The sequence below is a fragment of the Biomphalaria glabrata genome, chromosome 1, assembly GCF_947242115.1.
Source record: "Biomphalaria glabrata chromosome 1, xgBioGlab47.1, whole genome shotgun sequence".
In the NCBI taxonomy this organism is placed as follows: Eukaryota; Metazoa; Mollusca; class Gastropoda; family Planorbidae; genus Biomphalaria; species Biomphalaria glabrata.
The window spans coordinates 61178304-61195553 of record NC_074711.1 but is presented as its reverse complement, the minus strand read 5'-3'; the positions used below and the strand labels follow the sequence as shown (position 1 = coordinate 61195553).

At 40.2% G+C, this 17250-nt stretch overlaps 1 protein-coding gene across 9 annotated transcripts in view; it reads left to right on the top strand.

The window, feature by feature from the left end:
* The window catches only part of LOC106061562 (adenylate cyclase type 5-like), a 143502-nt gene that overhangs the window by 3123 nt on the left and 123129 nt on the right, over positions 1 to 17250 (top strand). For all 9 annotated transcript variants that reach the window (XR_008774007.1, XM_056005964.1, XM_056005955.1 and 6 more), the window contains exon 2: positions 12687 to 12748. The gene's annotated coding sequence lies outside the window, so the exon portion shown is untranslated. The remainder of the gene's footprint in view (positions 1 to 12686; positions 12749 to 17250) is intronic.

The window sequence follows — 17250 nt, the reverse complement described above, 5'->3', positions numbered from 1 at the left end:
TGCTTGCATCCCTTTCATTTCATTCTTTTAGTCAGGACTTTCAATATAAATTGCTCCCCCTATTCCACAGATAAATTAGATCCCTTGTCCCCCCCCCCCCCCCTTCCTTCTCACTGATTCGCCACCCGAATGTACAACTGGTGGATAACTAGTTGACCAATGTCCAAATCAAATTGCTGCCTGGTCGTGTGGTTGGTTTGTGCTTTCAACTGCCATCACAATGGTTCCGAGTTCCAACCCTGCCCGCTTCCACTCCCCCCCCCCCCCCCCCCCCGCTGTCCCTGCGAGGGCGTAATAATCTTGACTTGAGAAGGAAACTTACGAAACAAACTAAATTTCAACGGAAACTTCTGACATTGTTTAGATAAAGGGAAGTGGGTAACGTTGGGTAGAGCTATTATCTCTACCCTTCATTTAACAATAGCTCTTTCTAATGGCCAAAAAAAAAAGGGAGGGGGGAGGGATTATGTAACACCTTCAATGTCACATACCACACACTTAATGTTTTATAGTTTCACTCTTCCATCGTCCATGATTCAAATCGTACGTAGTCCCTAAGACTCAGCTTCTATGTGTTGTGATTAGGCTTAGTGCTTAGGGTTAGGATTGTAAGCCATTGAGTCTCTATGACTCGGCTTCTATGTGTTGTGATGGTATGGCTTTGGGTTAGGATTGTAAGCCATTGAGTCTTTATGACTCGGCTTCTATGTGTTGTGATGGTATGGCTTTGGGTTAGGATTGTAAGCCATTGAGTCTTTATGACTCGGCTTCTATGTGTTGTGATGGCATGGCTTAGGGTTAGGATAGTAAGCCATTGAGTCTCTATGACTCGGCTTCTATGTGTTGTGATGGCATGGCTTAGGGTTAGGATTGTAAGCCATTGAGTCTTTATGACTCGGCCTCCATGTGTTGTGATGGTTAGGGTTAGGATTGTAAGCCATTGAGTCTCTATCACTCGGCTTCTATAAGTGTTGTGATAGCAAGGGTTAGGACGATGGGCGATCTCCCGAATTTCATTGTAGGCCATTGAGTCTCTGTGACGGCCTAAATAGATTTTATGTTTTCAGTATGCACCGCGGAAACGAGAGAACGCCATTGGAGCGTATGGCCTTCGGGCACTAATCCTTCCTGTACCACTAGTTCGACCAAAGTTGATGACAGATGAGATAAAGCACCCATCCCCCAAACCACCTGTTCTTTTTTTTTTTCTTCTTCTTCTTTAAACATATATTAACACTAAGCTGAATCGTTTGACTCACATTAACTTACAGGTGCTGTACATTGTTACACCCAACACACGTCTCAGTTGGACATCTTCTCAATGAGCTTTGTAGCAAGACATAGTAGTTGTAGTAGTAGTAGGTAGTAGTAGTAGTAGTAGTAGTAGTAGTAGTAGTAGTAGTAGTAGTAGTAGTAGTAGTAGTAGTAGTAGTAGTAGAAGTAGTAGTAGTAGTAGTAGTAGTAGTAGTAGTGTTATAATTATTATTATTAATTTGTGGGTTGGGAGGGGAGGGAGGTGAACATAGCTCCCCATTTGCAGTGGAAATCTTAAGAGAAAGAGGTGAGTAAAAATAACGCTTAAGTTGGAGTCTTGAGAGCCACATCCCATCTCTGTCGTGTTTTGTTGAATTTGTCATAAAGTTAGTCAAATCTAGAATGTTTTGATTACTATCGCTGTCCGTTGTCTTGGCGACCGCGTTTCATTGATTTTTCTAAAGCACCTGTATGAACTATGCAACTTGAATTTCTATGTCGATGTAGGCGTTGGCAGAAGTATGATTTTGAGCGTGTTGGCTTTGAAATACGTCTTTTGTGGAGTCAAAAGTAAGGCCTAAGTCATTCACAGTGGACACGTGTGTGCAATTGTTTTCACGAGAATGATTTCTTACGCATTTCCTAAGTAGTATCCCACGTGATGGTGAAATAAAATACATCTACTATTTGATATACTTACAAAGTTATGCAATTGTCACGTGAAAGACATAGGGGCCTATACATACTAGGTAACATCATTGTCAAGTGAAAGAAAGCCTACGTAGGCCTACAAGTTAATGTGATGGTCAAGTGACATATACATACAGGGTAATGTGATCGTCAAGTGAAACCCATATATTCTACATTTCAAAGTAAAATGATTAGAGAATTTAAAAAAAAAAAAGGCCCAGTTTGGGATTCTAACTTACTATTTTATTACTAATTTGTCATTGACCCAATTGACTAGAACTGCGTCATTCTGGAATTCTTTTGAATTGGTGTCGGAGTATAAAAGCCTAGTGCCCATGTACGGGTACTAAAGATATTGTCTGTTTGATGTCTTTGATTGAACTTTAATTCAGAGCTGAATTGGAATTTGACTAATAGGAATCATGTATGTAATAGATTAAACTGGATTTAGATTTAAAATGGAAAAAAAAAATTGATGAATTTTGATTGCAAGAGGATCAGACGTAGGCTAGACATTTCCTTAGGTCTACGTATTGCAGCGGGGATCAATCAGCGCATATTGATTGGCATTGGAAATTCAATAGAGCTCATTTGTAGGTTTCATATCGAAAAGATACATATTTAACATTGTATGATTCAAATGACATTCTATGATTTAAATGACGATGTACCCTGGGATCGTTGAAACTAATAAAGTTGACGTTTTAATTAGCATATGAATGCCTGTTCTATAATATGTATGAACTAAATCTAGATCTATGTCTCAGCCAAACCCAACACACTTGCCAGCAGATGTTTCTGGTCGGATGAAAGATGCCAAGATCTCTCTCCAATACTTGTCCTCTCGACCATTCTCTTCAGTTCTAATCTACAAGGCATTGTTTTAGCCTAGGGCTACTGAGCCAATTAACATTGCTCCTGAGATTGTGGACTTCCCCCCCCCCCCACTCCCCTGGTTCCACAGCATGCTACTTTAGCACAACGAGTCTATCTTTGTGTCTCCCAATCTCTAGTCTGTCACCAATAGCAGTGTTAGCACTTTAGCACAACAAGTCTACCTGTGTCTTCCCAATCTCTAGTCTGTCACCAATAGCAGTGTTAACACTTTAGCACAAAAAGTCTATCTGTGTGTCTTCCCAATCTCTAGTCTGTCACCAATAGCAGTGTTAGCACTTTAGCACAACAAGTCTGTGTGTCTTCCCAATCTCTAGTCTGTCACAAATAGAGATGTTAACACTTTAGCACAACAAGTCTATCTGTGTGTCTTCCCAATCTCTAGTCTGTCACAAATAGCGATGTTAACACTTTAGCACAACAAGTCTATCTGTGTGTCTTCCCAATCTCTAGTCTGTCACAAATAGAGATGTTAACACTTTAGCACAACAAGTCTATCTGTGTGTCTTCCCAATCTCTAGTCTGTCACAAATAGAGATGTTAACACTTTAGCACAACAAGTCTATCTGTGTGTCTTCCCAATCTCTAGTCTGTCACAAATAGAGATGTTAACACTTTAGCACAACAAGTCTATCTGTGTGTCTTCCCAATCTCTAGTCTGTCACAAATAGCGATGTTAACACTTTAGCACAACAAGTCTACCTGTGTCTTCCCAATCTCTAGTCTGTCACAAATAGAGATGTTAACACTTTAGCACAACAAGTCTATCTGTGTGTCTTCCCAATCTCTAGTCTGTCACAAATAGAGATGTTAACACTTTAGCACAACAAGTCTATCTGTGTGTCTTCCCAATCTCTAGTCTGTCACAAATAGAGATGTTAACACTTTAGCACAACAAGTCTATCTGTGTGTCTTCCCAATCTCTAGTCTGTCACAAATAGCGATGTTAACACTTTAGCACAACAAGTCTACCTGTGTCTTCCCAATCTCTAGTCTGTCACAAATAGCGATGTTAACACTTTAGCACAACAAGTCTATCTGTGTGTCTTCCCAATCTCTAGTCTGTCACAAATAGCGATGTTAACACTCAGGCGTGAACTTCTCAGTGACCAGAAATTGTGATGAGTGAAAACAAAAAGATGGAATGGGGGAGGATTTCCCCTTTTCTTTGATCTCTCTCTCTCTCTCTCTCTCTCTCTCCGCTCTCTTGATCTCCTATGTATAATGTTGAACCTATAATTTGTGTTTATGCACCAGTCTGTTGAATGTTCTTTCAATGTAAAGATCAAAACGTTCTTTATGTATTACCTTCTGGTCACCCCAACGTAGTTCAGTCCTAGTACCACAAGAGGGATACTTAACGCGTGCCTTACTACATGATGCTAGTTCTTACCCGCGCCACAATAATTAGAATAACAAGCAAAATATTGTTTAAAAATCCTTTCTATTCCTTTCTTTCGCTACAAATCTTATATAAGGAGAAGAATTCCGCACTTACAGCTGTATCACTAATTGGTTAGTATGTATCGGTGTTACATAATGACATATTAGTATGTATCGGTGTTACATAATGACATATTAGTATGTATCGGTGTTATATAATGACATATTATTATGTGTTAAGAAATGCCATATAATTGTGTATCAGTGGTAGATACTAACATATTATTATATATTAAGTAAGTATCAACGTATTGTGTATCAATGGTGTGTAATTATTTAACTATTATGTGTTACATAGTGGTATATTGTGTCTTTTTGTGCTGGTATATGGGTGAGGTACGTATTTGTGAAAGTTTGACTATTACTTTGCTTGCTTAACTTATGTTTTCTGAAGAATTCCAAAACCAAAGTTTTGACCACTTAGCTTTGAATTCCAAAACCAAAGTTTTAAGCACTAGCTTTGAGTAAGTCTATACATTCATGAATATAAAGTGCTCAGAAATAGAATATTTGTAAATTTTGCTTGCTAATTTTTGTGCCAAAACCAATAGGTTGAACCTACAGAGAGGTCCATCTGTTCTGGCTAAATTCGCCACTCGTTAGCCGAAAATCTCCCAGTGTAGCGCCTCTTACTCCAGCGAAGTGCCCGCCGTGAAGTGACCCTTAAAGAAGATTTTCTGGTATTAAAGCCAGCAATTTGCGGCTCGTGCATTCATAGCTCGACATCGCCCGGGCCAAGATGGCACCTCATTGGAACAATCACCCCAGTGTGAGATCAAGTTCAACAAAAGTAATCCCGCAGTCGGGTAGATAGCCCAAAGTGAAAAGCAGGCCCAATAATTAGCTGACCAAATTAAAGACTGTAAAAGGACGTTTTCTTGTGTGTGTGTGTGTGTGGTGGGTAGCGCTTTAGCGATGGTATGTGTGTGTGTGTGAGCGTGTGCGCGCGAGTGTATGTCGGAGTCGGATTAATGAGATCCCAGCACGACACACAATTCTTTTCTGCGCATTTGCATTTAGCATTGGCCTTAAACTGTGGGGTGGGGCGGGGGGCGTTCGTGCACGAAGTAGTTAAGCAGAGAAGGATAAGGCAGTTGTTCATCCGCTCATTAGGTTTAGCCAGTGGAATTCTTGAAGAATTTTTTTTTTTCTCTTTCTCTGAATCTTAGGGGAGTTCTTTTATATGAGGATAATAGAAGAAATGTCGCTAGCGTTATTTTGTAATAATGCACACTTCAGTGCTTATACACCATTCATGAACTATTGTTACCTACCTTCTAATGCCAACCTCCGCCCACCGACTTATTTCAGTTCTAACAGAAAGAAAGCTGATCCGAAAACAGACTTCCCCGTCCCTAGATACACTTCATCAATTACGCAAGATTTCATTGTTTTGTACAGGATATCTATCTATCTATCTATCTATCTATCTATCTATCTATCTATCTATCTATCTATCTATCTATCTATCTATCTATCTATCTATCTATCTATCTATTTATATATATTTATTGAAAAGTGGTACTTATGAAAATTCCTCGCCAGAACTGATTGAGCTTTTTATTCTCAATGTATGCTTGCACAAGACTTCTCATTGGCCAATCACCGTATTTGTCACTCTCTACACATTTCGTTGTAATGATTTAGCCTGTTTATGTCTTCCAGGGTAGTTCGCCCCCCTAAAAAATTCAAAACATTTTTCAAAACGGGGATAGCCGACAGCTCAATCAATTTTCTCTTTCCGAAACTTTTATTTTTGTGGGCTTGTTAAAAGAATGATGCACATAATTGACTGGCTATCAAGTTACTGTCTGGAGAAAGCAGCGCGTTCCAGCAGGTTCTTTTTTAAAAGTAGATTTAGCTTGAACTAAACTGCTTATGACTAAATACGGTAGCTGTTTTTCAATCAAACCATTTTGTTTTAATCGTCCGCATATCTGAAAGGCATTGCTTGCTTATTACGCTTATGGTTTTGGACAAGCAGGGGGGTACAATCACATCATGACTGCTTAGTCTGACTACTTTTAGGGTACAATCACATCACGACTGCTTAGTCTGACTACTTTTAGGGTACAATCACATCACGACTGCTTAGTCTGACTACTTTTAGGGTACAATCACATAACGACTGCTTAGTCTGACTACTTTTAGGGTACAATCACATCATGACTGCTTAGTCTGACTACTTTTAGCGTTAAAAAAAATAAACAAATCCGAGAGCCTTGGACAGGGGACAGCCCAGAACGCCTAGGTGAGCGTTAAGTTTCCAATTACTTTTTGACTTGGATTTTTTTTAGTGTTTTAACACGCGAATTGTATACATTACTTTTATGAATCGTAGCCAGAACCCAAGAACTTTTTTTTTTGTTTCTTTCATTTCCTCTTGCATTAGCTCATCTAGCGCCTCTAGCAGATTTCCTTGGCCACTCGGATTCTAGTGGAAGGAAAAAAAAATGTCATGTTTTCTTCTTTGCCACCATTTGAACATTGAAATGAGAAATGTGAAACCTCATTCCCACCAGTAACTAATGTTCTGACTTTGTTTTTTTATACACTGTAGGGCCTGGTAGTGGAAGTTCATCTCTGTTTAGTGACCATATTTCATTTTTTTTTGTTTCTCATTGAAAAGACTTTCGCTGATATCTTATTCATTGATGTTTTCCTATTAGAACGTTGTAAATTAGAGAGTAAAGTTTTAGAGTTTTATTAGTACATGTATTGTCATTGAACGGATCTTATAGGCGAACCCGTCAGTTCATGTGTAGCGCTCAATAGTTTGGTGTTTATTGAAATCAATATAGTTGTAATAACACACAGCGCATTTATCTCTTCTTGAATCGGACTCATTCAAATATGCTTCTTCAAGAATTACAAGTCAAAACTAAGTGTTGATTCCTGCGTTAAACTTCATCAATCCAGGAAGCTTTAAGAAATGTTCCTCTCTTTCTCTGCATCGAAACTCGTTGATTGTTTTTATTTTTTCAGGACCTGAGTTAGACTTGATAAATCCATAGTCTATGGAGCCCTTTATAAGTCTAGATATTATATGTCAGTATCAAATATAGATTTGTATAGATATTGATGTAATACATCTTTAACTTAAAAACATTATTATTCATCAAAAGAAAGCTATATTGTTGACAATATTGTATTATCTATTTTCTGTTTGTGTGTGCGTGAGTGAAACTGGGCCGTTAAAGACCATTAATAGATAGGAATCTAAAAGGTATTAATCTTTATTTACGATATAGTTTGAAATTCAAAGTTGCATTACCGTTGCTTCTAAATTTATCGCCTTTTTAAAAATTGTATTTTGCACATGGTTTTATAAAATCATTTTGGAAGTAACAAAAATGTTTTACCATCCATCGAAATCAATGAGATTCTTGTTTGAAATGAAATCAAGATAAACATGAAGTTCAAGTTTTCGCTCTGGTCTACTCTGTACAAATAGTTCTGCCAATGAGTACCGTGCCACAAGAAGTGGGTTTTTTTTTTTTTACTGAGTCTTCTGGGTTTCACTTGTTAAACTGCCTCATAACCGAGGTTACTCCCGGGTTTTCCCCCCTAATTTCATTTTACGTAACAGACACAGTGTAACTTATAATGATTTAATACCCCGAACAGTGCCGGGCGCACACTCCTGTAGAAAATTAGCTCATTTAGTGTAGACTGTATTGTTTACTGTGATCCATTCGTTTCAAAAAGAACGCTTGCAACATCTGGTTTACTTTGAACTCATAAGGCCTGTCACTGCAGCTGAATGAATCAGCCAGGTTCAAGCTACAATTAGTTCATGCAGCTAGACTGCTCTAAAAAAAAAACAACGTCAAGTCCCTCCCCATATGTTTTGCCGGACGGATCATTCAGTTTTTTTTTTTTTTAATTAATCGATAGAAATCAACAGAGCATCCTATCAGATAGCATCTATTGTAATAGTTTTGTTAGAACTAGGGTCTTATACTGCGCCCTATTTCACTACAATGATTAAAAAGCAAAACATACTGTGTGAAACATTTGCTGTTTTTAATAAGAAGACAACGCGTGGGCATGTTCTTTGGTGTTCACTTGATGTTCGGGACACAGATGAGCTCTGTCGTAGTGTCTTAGTTTCAAGTCTGAAACAAATAAGGAAAGACAAATATTTTAATGCACAGAAATATTCCATCTTTTTTTTTTCATCATTCTTGGGTGGGTAGGTAGATATTGATATCGAAAACGGCTCTAACGATTTTCCTAGCAATTTGACAGTTTATGTATATTTTTGGGAGAAAAAATAGCTAATTGGGCTCAGTGAAAACTCTGGTATGATCATTATAATAGAACAAAAACTATACGTAGAACTGCCTGATCTGAAAACCACTGCGCAGTTCATCTCAGATATAGGATTACTAATCCAAACCCTCCGACATGTGAAAGACCTTTTTAAAATATAATCATCTTCAAATTCAATTAGGCCATTAGGCTATTTCGAGCACACGTTCAGCGGGTATTCCCGCACTCGACTCCAATGTTTCTTTGTATTCAATCAAGAGTTGAACAAATAAAAGTCGTTGATGAACATTATGAGCACCGTCATATGGAAACAAAACAAAAAGCTGGACTGTAACAGAGGATTGTGATCGGGAATACCTCAATGGAGGTACTGGAAGGACTCCCTTGCAATACTGAAACATCACAAGAAACAAGAAAAACACTTTAAAAAAAAAAGACAATACCTCCTTTACACAATGTATAGTGCTATTATTTAGCTCTTAATAACTAATAAATGTTAGATTTAAAAAAAAAACGGAATATGTTTCAAATTTCTAAGAAAATCCTTAGAGCTATTTTCGAGATCCATGTCCACCCAGGTTTTTGAGTTTTGAACCCATGTTTTAGGCTTTAGTTTCATCGAAGGTACGAGTTGAGGTATTGTAATAAATAGAATTACAGACAACCATCAACTTCATAGAGAAGGAGATAATTTAAAAAAAAAAGTTTTTTCAGTACCTCTATTTAACTCGCACCTTCGTGGAAACTAAAACCTGGGTGGGTGAGTGCTTTATTGATTTATTTTTTTTTTTTGTTAAATATAACATTCATTAGTTATTAAAAATAATCACTCTATAAGTTATTCAAAGGAGGTATTTTAGTGTTGTTGTTTTTTTAAAGAAAATATTTTAAAATGTTTTTCTTGTTTAGAAGCTACATATTTCATTAGTCTTAGTTTCATTGCTTCTTATTCGTAAATGACCTGAATACGATGTAGCCGTAGAAGACTTTACCTGCCTCAAAGTTTTGTGTCTGAAATAATATAATTTTGTTTTTTACAATTAGATCTATTAGGACACAATAACTGCGGCTCACTACACTGTTTGATCAATAGCCAATTATAATTCATCTACTAGTCTTAATCAGCATGTATTAGGTGGACTGGGAATAGGGGGACACCGAAGATGAATGGTTTAAGGTAAAAATAATGAGAAAAAACAAAAGGATGCGAACAAATAGGAAACGAAAAGAAAAGCGACACATGTGGCTATACCACATCTCCCTGCCATGTGGCTATACCACATCTCCCTGCCATGTGGCTATACCACATCTCCCTGCCATGTGGCTATACCACATCTCCCTGCTGTGTGGCTGTAAAGAATCTAATGCCGTCACAGTTCGTGACGGTTTTCACTGGCATGATGGTCTTGTAGACTTCGCACAAAAATGAGTTGGATTCTTGACCTATTGGTGCCACTGGTTTCTTTAAAACCTCAATTCGGCTGAAACAAAATTAAACAACCAAAAAAAAAAAAGGGGGGGGGGGATCGATTTCACCAAAACTACTGGGAAAAGAATCATAATGGAATCGTTTCCAAACAATTGACTCTTCATTAGATAACAAAGAAAGAGAGACCATTCAAGATAACCATCAAGTCATTTCAATGTGGTAATGAATGCTTTGTGGGAATGAAATGAACCCAGCTGTTCCATCCTTCAGACCCACTCCCGCCGCTCTTTTTGTTTTCCTCTGTTTCTTCTATTCATTGGCTTTCTTTTCTCCCATTGATCTTTTCCTACTTCAATAATGATTCTTTTTTTTTTTTTATGTGATTCTTCTACAATGTAAGCAAATAGTGTATCTTTATGTATGAATTTCTTTTTCTATGTACTTCATTGATGAGATTTTCTATAAGAATTCAGAGAACGTTTAAGCCGATTATGCACATTTGTATTCATCACAGCTGCACATTTGAATATATCAAATCATAGGTACAAAAAAAAAAAGATTAGCCAATAAAAATATTCCCAGTGCTAGAAGTTGAAAACGTGTTGGAAAGGAAAAATACAGCAATATGTATTGAGGTCATAAGCGATTATGAGAATAGCAACTAAAGGATTTTTTTTTACTTAACACACACGCGCGCATATTATACCTCACAATACGATAAAACCGAATAACTAATATACTATAAAATGTATCCTTGGGTAATTGAAGGCCCCAAATGAAATAGCGAAAAAAGTATAATCACTCAATTTATTAAAAACCTAGTTTACTCCAATAATAACATTGTGGGCAAGCTTCGCTATTTCATCCTGTGCGAGGCCCCCACCCATCGGGGACTGCCTAGTTTGCTCATGCCTAAAGCTGGCCCTGGTCACATTATGATAGGGATACATTTCAATGATGTGTTGGTAGAACATCTCGCTAATAATGTGAATGTCTTTGTCAGGTCTTTGTTGAATCAAATTATTAAGTATTAATGTGTGTAGGTATTAAAAACAATTTTGAAGTATAAATGTATGTGTCATAATTAATTTATAACATAATTTATTTTAGCCCCAAGTTCAGCCCGGCAGCCACACCATACACACCCAGTTGGGCATAAACTAATAAACGAGGTGCATGATGATTTAAATTAAAATATGAATTTAATCTAATGATATTTGTACAATGTCAATAATAATAATAATAATAACAATAATAATAATAATCTTTATTATCCGTAAGGAAATTTGTCTTACAATTTGTGCATTACACCAAACAAAAAACATTATAACTATAAGAAACCAAAGTGTACATTCACAATGACATATGATCAACAATAATGATAAAGAAATATGAGCGCATATAGTATGGTATGCAAAATAACTACTTATAGTAAGATTCTAGTAAATACTTAATTAGTATTTTAAAATATGTGTATTCACCTTAATTATAAGGTTCAGTAATATTGTCCACACAGTGACAATCTTTCAAGACAACAACTGGCAATACACGTAGTTCTATATTCCAGCCAAGATACTGTTCACCGACGATCCATAAGTAAAAGTTTATAGTAGCATCAAAAGCTCACAACTTCACAAAAGACCACCAGGTATGGATGTAACAATCTGGAATCTGGAACCTCAGACTCGTAAATCAAACTTGAAACATCAGACAGAAAACCTGAGATGAAAACCTCAGTCCTGTAACCTGGAACTGAGACTTGCGATTTCGCCACTGAAACCTGAGACTGAAACCCTATAGAAAGATAAAGAACAGCTTCTTCTAATCTTCTAGTCTCATTACAAAATACGAATAAGATCGAATCCAAATAAAAATTAACTATACAATGTGAAATAAAACTCACCCTAAACAGGGGTCAAAATAATCCTTTATGAATATCTCCAAGGCCAACGCTAAGGCTGTCCAGTAACATAAGCACAAGGAGAAGTCAAGCCCTCACAAAATACCGCTTGGCTCTACAGCTCAAGATGGAGGGAACAAGAACCAAACGATCTGCTACGAAAGTTTTTTACGTCATCAAGAAATTATGACGAAGCGACAAGGGGAGAGCAACTACTGCACAAGAAATAAAATAGCGCGAATGACGTCATCACCTATTGATGAAATCGGCGCTATTAAAATGTGAACCAATTTTATTTTTTATACAACTAATTCAATAAGTTGCGACAGTCTTGGGTTCTTGTCTTGATATTTTATTTTTCAATTACGATCGGATTCTATTCGATCTGATTTGATCACAGTCGATCTGATCAGATCACATCATAGTCGTTTCGATTTTATTCGAACATTAAGTAGAAAACATTTTTATATTATTATTTTTTTTTTAAATTTTGTTTAAAGGTCAATTCCCTTTTATTATGAGGAAAAAAAATACGAAAAAGTAAATAATGTTTGCTGGCCAACTAAGGACCTTAAGGCTTGGTACAACAATGATGCAGTATTGCATCTTAAGTGTAGCGAAAATTATAAAACAAAAAACACGTGTCTACCCAATGCCAATGTTTACTGATAGAAATAATAGAAATAATAATTCTTGAACAATGTATACATTTTTGGCAATATAAAATTACTAGTTATATTTTTGAAGTGTCTAATAATAATACTATACACAATTATTATAATAAAACACTTTTCTTTACAGAGAACAAAGGAGTATTATGTACTAATTGAAGGACATGGCATATATCTCACTCTATTGACTTCGTAAGTTTGCCTAAAATATTTTGTAGCTCTTTTTTTGTAAAGTATCATAAGAACCACCCAGATATATCCCCCCCCCCTTTTTTTTCCATTTAGAAATGTTCATACTCGAAATCCCTTTTTTTTAAAACCAAACCTACCCAGTGTGAGTGCAACAGCCTTCAGTGTGTAGGGTAGGCCTACAATGTACAAGTGAAGATGTCAAGAGTTACTTACTATGACCCTGTAAGCGAGCAGTAAGAATATTTTAAGAGAACTATCGCTTTGCGACTGCGTGTTTTTTTTTTTTTAGTAGAAAAATGTTTATTTGTTTGTTTGTTTGTTTTACATGTTTCGGATGTTCCTTCAGAGTTGAAGATAGTTTACTTCCTAGTCCAAACCTCCCGAAGAACGACGGGGGATGGGGGCGGGCAGGGTTTGAACCCGGGACCATCGATAAATCCAAACGACAGTCCAGCGCGCAAACGCACGACCAGGTAGCCATTATTTTTGCGAAAAGGAAAACTGATTAAAATGACCGACCGTTAGCTCCACTGTTAACTATCATTGACGCACTTCTAACCAAATAGTTTGTGTATTACTTTTAGAACAATGTATCGAATCTTTTTTTTAACATGCTCCTGTTCGAAATACTCGTCAACAAATACTCGTCTAACGAGATCTGACTCAGTGACAGTAAACCCTTACAAGTAAATATTGGAGTGGTCCGTGTGATAGAGCGCTTAGCTGTCAAATTAGGTTCTCAAGCCGAATTTTTGTGATGGCTAAACTATTTCTAATCGGTATCTTGGGGTGTCGTCCCGATCCACTCCTGTTAAAAAATAGTACCTATTCTGGGTCAAAGTAAATACAGATGATCATTTAGTTGACCACACGACTCACTTGTCAACCACAGAGACATAAGGATTTTTTCCTTCGCTGTGCCATGGGCCACTATTTGTTCTGCACACTGTTGCCCGAGGTGTCTACAACTCAGCTGTTCTCTTGTCGGGATCTACACAACCCATCTGTTTCTTCCCTTTATATCGGTCACACACTAATTTGTTGTGTGTTTTGTAAGTTCTCCTATACAGTATCTGTATTTTGATATATCAATTTATGACTGAGTCATTGACTCCAACCGGCTACGAATGTATATAAAGAATCTATAAGTATTTAAGTATGCTTTTTTTTCTGCTCACCACACCTTCTCCACATTCTCGCTGCCACAATAGGGCTAACTTCGTTTTACTTGTCAATCTGTACTCACTTCTCTTTCCCTTTTTGGTGTCTTTTATACCAACCCTTCCCATTCCGCTCCACCGCCACTCTATACCCATTCCGCTCCACCGCCACTCTATACCCATTCCGCTCCACCGCCACTCTATACCCATTCCACTCCACCGCCACTCTATACCCATTCCGCTCCACCGCCACTCTATACCCATTCCGCTCCACCGCCACTCTATACCCATTCCGCTCCACCGCCACTCTATAAACCATTCCACTCCACCGCCACTCTATACCCATTCCGCTCCACCGCCACTCTATACCCATTCCGCTCCACCGCCACTCTATACCCATTCCGCTCCACCGCCACTCTATACCCATTCCGCTCCACCGCCACTCTATACCCATTCCGCTCCACCGCCACTCTATACCCATTCCACTCCACCGCCACTCTATACCCATTCCGCTCCATCGCCACTCTATACCCATTCCGCTCCACCGCCACTCTATACCCATTCCACTCCACCGCCACTCTATACCCATTCCGCTCCACCGCCACTCTATACCCATTCCGCTCCACCGCCACTCTATACCCATTCCGCTCCACCGCCACTCTATACCCATTCCGCTCCACCGCCACTCTATACCCATTCCACTCCACCGCCACTCTATACCCATTCCGCTCCATCGCCACTCTATACCCATTCCGCTCCACCGCCACTCTATACCCATTCCACTCCACCGCCACTCTATACCCATTCCGCTCCACCGCCACTCTATACCCATTCCGCTCCACCGCCACTCTATACCCATTCCGCTCCACCGCCACTCTATACCCATTTCGCTCCACCGCCACTCTATACCCATTCCGCTCCACCGCCACTCTATACCCATTCCGCTCCACCGCCACTCTATACCCATTTCGCTCCACCGCCACTCTATACCCATTCCGCTCCACCGCCACTCTATACCCATTCCGCTCCACCGCCACTCTATACCCATTTCGCTCCACCGCCACTCTATACCCATTTCGCTCCACCGCCACTCTATACCCATTCCGCTCCACCGCCACTCTATACCCATTCCGCTCCACCGCCACTCTATACCCATTTCGCTCCACCGCCACTCTATACCCATTCCGCTCCACCGCCACTCTATACCCATTCCGCTCCACCGCCACTCTATACCCATTCCGCTCCACCGCCACTCTATACCCATTTCGCTCCACCGCCACTCTATACCCATTCCGCTCCACCGCCACTCTATACCCATTCCGCTCCACCGCCACTCTATACCCATTCCGCTCCACCGCCACTCTATACCCATTCCACTCCACCGCCACTCTATACCCATTCCACTCCACCGCCACTCTATACCCATTCCGCTCCACCGCCACTCTATACCCATTCCGCTCCACCGCCACTCTATACCCATTTCGCTCCACCGCCACTCTATACCCATTCCGCTCCACCGCCACTCTATACCCATTCCGCTCCACCGCCACTCTATACCCATTCCGCTCCACCGCCACTCTATACCCATTCCGCTCCACCTCCACTCTATACCCATTTCGCTCCACCGCCACTCTATACCCATTTCGCTCCACCTCCACTCTATACCCATTCCGCTCCACCGCCACTCTATACCCATTTCGCTCCACCGCAACTCTATACCCATTTCGCTCCACCTCCACTCTATACCCATTCCGCTCCACCTCCACTCTATACCCATTTCGCTCCACCGCCACTCTATACCCATTTCGCTCCACCTCCACTCTATACCCATTCCGCTCCACCGCCACTCTATACCCATTTCGCTCCACCGCCACTCTATACCCATTTCTTTCCACCGCCACTCTATACCCATTTCGCTCCACCGCCACTCTATACCCATTTCGCTCCACCTCCACTCTATACCCATTCCGCTCCACCTCCACTCTATACCCATTTCGCTCCACCGCCACTCTATACCCATTTCGCTCCACCTCCACTCTATACCCATTCCGCTCCACCGCCACTCTATACCCATTTCGCTCCACCGCCACTCTATACCCATTCCGCTCCACCGCCACTCTATACCCATTTCTTTCCACCGCCACTCTATACCCATTTCGCTCCACCGCCACTCTATACCCATTTCGCTCCACCTCCACTCTATACCCATTCCGCTCCACCTCCACTCTATACCCATTCCGCTCCACCTCCACTCTATACCCATTTCGCTCCACCGCCACTCTATACCCATTTCGCTCCACCTCCACTCTATACCCATTCCGCTCCACCGCCACTCTATACCCATTTCGCTCCACCGCCACTCTATACCCATTCCGCTCCACCGCCACTCTATACCCATTTCTTTCCACCGCCACTCTATACCCATTTCGCTCCACCGCCACTCTATACCCATTTCTTTCCACCGCCACTCTATACCCATTTCGCTCCACCGCCACTCTATACCCATTTCGCTCCACCTCCACTCTATACCCATTTCTTTCCACCTCCACTCTATACCCATTTCTTTCCACCGCCACTCTATACCCATTTCTTTCCACCTCCACTCTATACCCATTTCGCTCCACCGCCACTCTATACCCATTTCGCTCCACCTCCACTCTATACCCATTTCGCTCCACCGCCACTCTATACCCATTTCGCTCCACCTCCGCTCTATACCCATTTCTTTCCACCGCCACTCTATACCCATTTCGCTCCACCGCCACTCTATACCCATTTCGCTCCACCTCCACTCTATACCCATTTCGCTCCACCTCCACTCTACACCCATTTCGCTCCACCTCCACTCTATACCTATTTCTTTCCACCGCCACTCTATACCCATTTCTTTCCACCTCCACTCTATACCCATTTCTTTCCACCTCCACTCTATACCCATTTCTTTCCACCTCCACTCTTTACCCATTTCTTTCCACCTCCACTCTATACCCATTTCGCTCCACCTCCACTCTATACCCATTTCTTTCCACCTCCACTCTATACCCATTTCGCTCCACCTCCACTCTATACCCATTTCTTTCCACCTCCACTCTATACCCATTTCTTTCCACCTCCACTCTATACCTATTTCTTTCCACCTCCACTCTATACCCATTTCTTTCCACCTCCACTCTATACCCATTTCTTTCCACCTCCACTCTATACCCATTTCTTTCCACCGCCACTCTATACCCATTTCTTTCCACCTCCACTCTATACCCATTTCTTTCCACCTCCACTCTATACCCATTTCTTTCCACCTCCACTCTATACCCATTTCTTTCCACCTCCACTCTATACCCA